A 6,998-nucleotide genomic window follows, 5' to 3' on the forward strand; every position below is an offset into this window, starting at 1 on the left:
GTCTTGTATCATATTTCTTATATTTTAACTGAAGTATTCAGTCACTATTCGAACATTGTGTTTTTCTGTTGCAGCAGTTCCAGACGTGCCACTTTCTAACGCAGCAACTGACCATATTCAAGAAAGGCAGCTGCCTAATGAAACTGTGACAGCTCTTCAGAAAAGGATTGCTGAGCTTGAAGCCCAACTCCAGGTCGCAGAGAGAAGTTCTAATCTTGCGCATAAGCATAAGAGAAAAGCCATTAAAGAAAAAACCTTCATGAAGCAGTGGATCGGCTCCTTCTTGGCTGGTGACCAACTACTCTCTATGGATAAAAAAAATATGAATGGGACACCATGGACAGCAGCAACGATCAACAAGGCCTTGAACCTCAGGCTGTCAAATGGCTCTCGAGCATACAACCTCGTAAGGGAATTAGCTGCTCCTTTGCCAGGTGAATGGACTCTGCAAAGGCACCTGCAGGATCTACTACACGACATTATTCGTTCTATGTCTCTCAAGGTGAGTAGAAAGTTTCTGAGCTACTGATTTAATATCTGCTCCAAACGTGTAAGGTAAGCTCATATGTCCTGCCAGATTATAAACAACTGAACTATATGCGTTCTTATTTATTTTTTTGTTGATAAATTGGAGATAAAGCTCCAGTCTAGCTCGGGAATAATGGGAAACACACACCCTTCATGTTTTCTAGCTCCTTCCATCCACATATTATGCAAGTGATATTAAGAAATTGTTCATGCTTTTATTTTGCTTTGTTTAGCTCCACTTAGTGCACAACATGCTGTATATAAATATATAAGCGTAATTGTTTTGTCACTTTTCATGCTTTGTAGCAAGGTAATATATTACCACCATAACTATTTCCTGATGTCTTTGTTGGTTTGGTCGTGCTAGGTTGGCATCATGGAGGACCACAAGAAACATGCAGTATTAATGCTGGACGAAATACAGTTGACACCAGGACATGGTGTAATTGGCAGGCCCTTACTTCCACTAGTGGACGGCACCTCTCCAGCAGATGCATTAGCCACTTATGATCTGGTATTTATGCTTGGAGGAGTGACTACACGCTGGAAGCAAAGGATCGGGTACCATTTCATGGGAAATTCATTTAGCTCTGGTTCTGTAAAGAAATTTGTTTGTCTGCCATAGGAGAGTGCGAAAAAATCGGTATCAGAGTGGATGCTGTGGTCAGTGACATGGGCGGGGGAAACCAGGCGTTGTGGAAGCAATTTGGTGTAGTCGTAGGAAAATATTGCAGGAATTCAGTATCTTGTGCTCAACCCTGCGACCCAACAAGAAAACTGTTTCATGGCAGATGTTCCTCATTTGCTCAAAAATTTGAGGAACCACCTCACTCGCGGGCAGACAATTTTCATTCCACCCGACGTTGTTCACAAGCATAATTTGCCGTCAGACGAGGTGAGCCTTGCTTATGTGAAAGAACTTATGGAAATTGATTCAAAGCACCAGCTGAAGATTGTGCCACACTTAAAAGAAGCGTGTTTCGACCCAGGACACTTTAAGAAAATGAAAGTTGGCCTTGTGTACTCGCTGTTTAACGACACCGGAGCAGCTTTGCGTTACCTTGTTCAGACAGGCAAACTTCCTAAAGACGCCTTAACGACAGCATGGTTTTTTGAGGTAGCATTCAAGTGGTTCAAGCTAATGATGTCCAGAACCACTAAGCTTGCAATAAGTAGGCTGGATGAAGTAAAATATCAAGACACAGTTATTCTTCTCCAAGATATGATCAAGCTATTTGAACACCTTAAGATTGGAGAGCGAGGAAAAACTGTTTGGAAGCCGATCCAGACTGGTGTTGTGCTTGGCACCACTACAGCCCTTGAAATTCATGACTACTACCTGAATGTACGGGCTTTTTCTTTTGTGCTTTTGAGCCGCTTTGGCCAAGACAGCCTCGAAAAGTTGTTTTCGACACTTCCAGCAAAACCTTCAGTGCCAAAACCCCTTGAATTTCATTGCACACTCTGCGCAGCAACTATAGCCCAGTTTTTTTAACCAAGCAACAGCGGTAGTTACAGCGACAACATTGGTTTTGCTCTCGCTGGCCTGGACACTGTTTCGGCAAGCTTGCAGGTACAGAATGCACAAGGGATTGTTGTTTTTCCTGAGGACTTGTTAGATTTGAATGAATCTGAGCAAGAGTCTTTTGATTATCTAGCAGGCTACGTCGTCAGAAGTGTCCAAAAGAACATGACTAGATGTAGTCAGTGCATAGAAGCAATCACTTCCAAACAAGCCAGCAGCCTGACTAATCTCAAGTCATACACGAATAATATTACACTCTCTTTACCTTCCCCTACTGTTATTCAGTTTTTGCAAACTGCAGAGAATTTGTTCCGCGCGAACACTGAAAACCTGCTTCACAACAAATTACTTTTTGCTCAGCTTGAGGAATCTGTTTACAACAGTGTCACAACCGTCAACTGTTTTCCTCAGTGCCACAGAGTAGACAAGAAGCTGCTTCGAACATTTTTGAAAACTAGGGTCCATATTCTCCTTAAAAAAGAAAATGAGCAAACGGGGAAAAGCAGAAATACAAAATGTGGTAGTCGCAGCATTGGAAAACAGGTAGCCACTCCAAATGTAAAATAGTAGCTACATGGAAGAACTTACTTCACTTCAAAGGTCAATTTGCTTAGAAAGGCTGGGCTAATGTGGCTCTGATATTGTACTTTGTTTTTCTGGCTCAGGCTGAAAATTGTTTTGCAATGTCATTGCTTTTATTTTTCATGCATATGTAGTTTGAACTTTTTGACTGCCAACTACTTTATAATGAAAAACAACGCTCTGCAGTGCCACAGCATAAAATTAGTGCATTTGTTCTAATTCGTTTAAACAATTATTCTTTCCTTTTCGTCCGGATTTCATTACTTGCGCGAGGCTGACAGCTCTGTGGATGGTGTGTATTTGTTCTGCAAGCTTCCTTTGTTTACGAGACTGTGATATGAATATTTATTAGAACCATTTGAGAATTTTTTGGTCGCAGAACCCTCTTGTTTTGCCTTAAGGTATATAGTTGTTTACATTTTTTCCTCAGTGTGCTCCTTTTGTGTTGTATGATTTCATTTCACACAAATAAATATACCATAATTTTCAAATCAGTGCACTGCTGTCCAGATGTCCAGTTTTTCTTTCGTCACAATTTTCCAACCGAGAGTTGGCTATCGGTCAGGCTTCCTTGCAGGCCATGTCTGAATTATTATATTCTCTTCTCAAGCATGATGATGCCTCGAGAATTATTCATTTCCTGGGTCCTTTGCTGTTCAGGTAGCTACGTATTTTGGCAGACAAGTTTACTGCTTTCATGGGCAAAGCAATGAAAATGAAAATTTATGAAAATTTTCACGGCTGCACGGCCTTTGCAGGCCATGGTTGTTCGAAACTAAGCCCCCGAAGGAGCACAGCAGGGTTAGCAGAGCCTCTTCCAAACGCACACCCCTGAAAGAGCCGGGCGCCGGGCCGGGGGACGCTTGTACCCAATTTTACCGGTGGATGTCTGGCGGTGGGTTTCGAACTGACCACCTCCCGCAGCCGAGACGGGCGCCCAAACCTTATGAAAATTTCAGCGTCTACTCCAATTTCCACTATTAAAATATCTTAACTCATTGTGATTTCTCATCTTTCTCATTTGTCTGTTTTACAAACAGTAAAAAGATGATATATCATCTGTTAGCTGTGGCATATTTTTATTGCAACCTGTCGTCAGTTTTTCATATTCACGCTACTTGTTTGGGTCATACGTTTCAGATGGCAGTTTCGAATGTACACTGCGTGCGATTTTTCCTTTCATTAAACAATTATTTGTCTCCATTATATCCAAAATGGCGTTTTAATTACGGGGACTCTGCTTTTCGGCGAAAATTTACATTGCGAAAGAATGCAAGTGGACGCAGTGTACAGTTATAGAATTAGCACTACAAGAAAGCATTACTGGTGGCAATAGGGAGATCATTTTTTTTTTAACTTTCGTCCAGTTTTTTCACAAGTTTGCCCTTACTATCAAATTCTAATCTCTTGCAATGTAATAATAAGCGATATCATGCGCTGCGAGAACAACCTGTATATTGCTCGCATTATCGATACTGTCCACAAGTGAAAACATTCCTCATGGTCGCCAGAACTCGCGCATCACCTACACATTTGTAAAATTCACAGAGCAGCAGCGGCCCAGTTGCTATAGGCATTGCTGCCCCAGGAAAGTTGGAACTTTTCACGCGCCAGGCGAGCAAAATTCTGCTTGTACAACCGGTACGCAAATGAGCCTTGTGTTGTTTTCTTTGCGCCATAGTGTTTTTAAAGCCTTCCCAACCACATTCACAACGTTCATATAGCTCCATGCAGTCAAAATTTGAAACTCGTAATTCTGCGACATTATGAGCATGTTTGAGCATACCGCGAGCATGCGTTGCGTTTCAACAACACGCACTCTGAATTTGCGAACGCTTTACGCCTTAAACGATGGTCCTTTTCACAATTTTCCTTACGCAATTTTAACAAGGCATCATTAAGGCCAGAAAAATAAAATTTAGCTTCGAAAACATCTGCACAGGACTTCAACAAAGTTTTCCGCGGTTTTCTTCTATTAGTGCGTCAGCCGCCGTTCCTAGCCGCTCCTCTAGGAGGTCCGTCATAGGTGGCGCCACCGTTGAGGCCGCGTCGCACGGGAGAGCAAAACGGAGGAGAAGGAAAGTGGTTGGCGCTACTTTCCTTAGAGGGACTTTACATGCCAACGCAGCAGAGACACCCGAACAAAGAACGTCTTCCCAAGCGGAGAAGCTGAGATATGCAGAGTGCAATAACATTAATATTATTATTAATAAATTGGTTCTCAGGAAAGGAAACGCGCAGTATTTGTCACACTTGCTCTGTGGACACCTGACCCGTGCTGTTAGGGAAGGGAGGAAGGTGGGAAAGAAAGTGGAGGAAGAAAAGCCGCAGTGGAAGGCTACGGAGTAATTTCAACCACACGGGAATCTTTAACTTGCACTGCCATCGCACAGCACCATGGACGTCCCTCCGTTTCGCCTCCATCGAAACGCAGCCGCCAGCAAAGCGTAAAAAGCGGCGCACAGCAGTAGCAAAGAGAGAATGAGCGTAAGAAGGTGAAGAGAGCAGCAGAGACGCCCGAACAGAAAGTGGAACCGCTTGCCATACAGTGATGCCAGACTGCCGAGTGTAATAGACGGAGCATATAACCGCCGAGATGTGGCCCATGGAAGAGTTCAATCATCAAGAATCAACAAAAGAGGATCTGAAGGCACATCGCACGTGTGGCTGATCACTCCATTCGAGTTTCCAAAAGTGCATCTGGGTCCGTATTTTGAGTTTGCGTCATTATCGAAATTGTGTCGCTATCTCACGTGACCTCGAGTCATCTGATTGGTGGCAACACTCAGTTCTGGCATTTTGACCAATCAGATGACTCGAGGTCGCGTGAGATAGCGACACTTTGATAACGACGCAAACTCGAAATATGGACCCTGCTACCCGGAAATTTGAAGACTTTGTGAACAATTCGTTTGGCCACGTGTAGTGTGTGCGAGAGACTATGGCACCAAATGAACTTGACACTGGTGAATAATCAAATGTATGAGACTGCGTTTGGAGACTGCTAAATCGAAATACTGTATATAGACGAAATTGAAACCGCTGCATGCTACTTCACAGATTATCGGGCAATCTTCGTCTCTGCAAAAAAGAAAATTGATGAAAAGATGTGTATACCCAATGTCTCTCATTGAGACCACAAGCTTAGCTAGGGAAACGTACCTCTCACTTCATATGGCATAGTTGAGCTAAGCCACTGCCATTTTTTTTAGGCTGTGGCCGGTATGTCAGATGAATCCGATCGTTCTAAAGGTACATTCGACGAACCCTGTGTGTTTTTCTTCGGGATACGTCGGAAAAGCTGGACAAGTTAAAGGCTCAGCTGGCCGACTGATAATCGCGGCCGACAGAGCCCTGAAAATGGAACTATATGCGGCCTGATCAGGACTCTCTATTTATTGGCTGCCAGCGGGGATCTTCCAATCGTCAATTTGTCGCCATTTCACCCACTTGAGGGGCACGGGAAAGAACGTATTATGCATTTCAAGTTTGAGGGCGAATATTTGGAGATCGACACGCAGTGCTTAGTCTGGCTATTATAGTCATGCATAGTTAGAATGGGGAGAGGAATGAACTTGTTTTCTACATGCTTATTTCACAGAGTATCCTAAATTTTCTTGCTTTCACATATTTGTTAGCACCGGAATGCAACCATATAATGCAATACAAGGCTGTCATAAAAGAGCAATTCTTTGCCACCGACTATGTCATTGTTATCCATCACCCTTGGTGACTGATCTATGTGGCAGATTTGCTGGACTTTTCTGCTGCTAGAGTGATAAAAGAATGGAAAAATGCACTGCTGTTTATAACTTCATTCGCTTAAACCATGTCTTGTACCAACCAGGAAGGTCTTCAATGCATTAACACAAGCGAAACGGACACACTTCAATAGTCTACTTAGGTACCGTTAGGAGAATGGACAGTCCAGTCTGTTTACAGTATTCTGGTGCAAAAAGTACAACAGGGAAAACAGTTCTACTATGGTGATATTCTGAAAAAAAGAAAAAAAATGAAAACCAACTGTAGACATTTGCCCTTGCAAAAGGTGGCCCTTGTGAAAATTGTGCATTTAATGTTTTTGTCGGAACAGATTGAATATAATAAGGGCAGGGTTGATTTGGTTTCTTCAAAAAGACAGTTGAGAATATGAGGCAATTTCCTGCTACATTACTAGAGCAGAAGGACTTTGCCATCTGTTTTTTCGACATGTGCACCTAACTGGCTTATGGCGGGCATGCTAAAGTTCAATTTACCAGTACAATTATAGTGTATAGCGTAGAAATTTCTTAGGCTAATTCACAAATACCAAATATCAAAACCACGAGCTTACAAGAGGAGTGATGCTAAAGTAGCATAAGCA

This window comes from Amblyomma maculatum, chromosome 1 (assembly GCF_055883805.1).
Source record: "Amblyomma maculatum isolate TAMU_Amacu chromosome 1, ASM5588380v1, whole genome shotgun sequence".
In the NCBI taxonomy this organism is placed as follows: Eukaryota; Metazoa; Arthropoda; class Arachnida; order Ixodida; family Ixodidae; genus Amblyomma; species Amblyomma maculatum.